The 513-nt window shown below is 40.0% G+C and overlaps 1 protein-coding gene across 1 annotated transcript in view; it reads right to left on the reverse strand.

Annotated features, from left to right (window-relative positions):
* The window catches only part of LOC119594353 (3'-5' RNA helicase YTHDC2-like), a gene marked incomplete at its 3' end in the record, with an annotated part of 122633 nt that overhangs the window by 18966 nt on the left and 103154 nt on the right, over positions 1–513 (reverse strand).

Raw genomic sequence — 513 nt, forward strand, 5'->3', positions numbered from 1 at the left:
AGGCAACATTGGGTTAAGAACACCATCCTTTTTTACTGAGCATCAGAGAAATTCACAGAAAAGAAAGAAAAAAAAAAACTAATGATGAATTCTGGTACTTGCCTAATGTCTCCAGGTCCTCGAGCCCGCACAAATCCTGCTCCTCTCAATTGGGCTAGTACCTGAGACCGCATTCCGTGGATCATCTCCATATTGGCTCCAGAGACAAAGTTTCTCTCACACCAGCCTCTTTCCCAGCCTTCACTACAGGCTTTCTGCCAAGCCTGCCAAATGAGAGTTCCTTGTCAATATACATTCTAGATAATTTTGTAACTGGATGTGCATTTTATTTTTTAAATCTATGTTGGTACAGCCTGATGTGCAAGGCCCTCAGCTTCAATGCCACATTCCTACTGGTCCAAAGCAAGGAAAAAACATGTTTTCCTTAAGTGAAGAAGAAAAAAAAAAGTTTAAGAACTTATCCAGTAATATATAATATACCTCTTATCAGATGGGTACCCCTTGACAATCTTA

Source organism: Penaeus monodon, chromosome 33, assembly GCF_015228065.2.
Source record: "Penaeus monodon isolate SGIC_2016 chromosome 33, NSTDA_Pmon_1, whole genome shotgun sequence".
NCBI lineage: Eukaryota > Metazoa > Arthropoda > Malacostraca > Decapoda > Penaeidae > Penaeus > Penaeus monodon.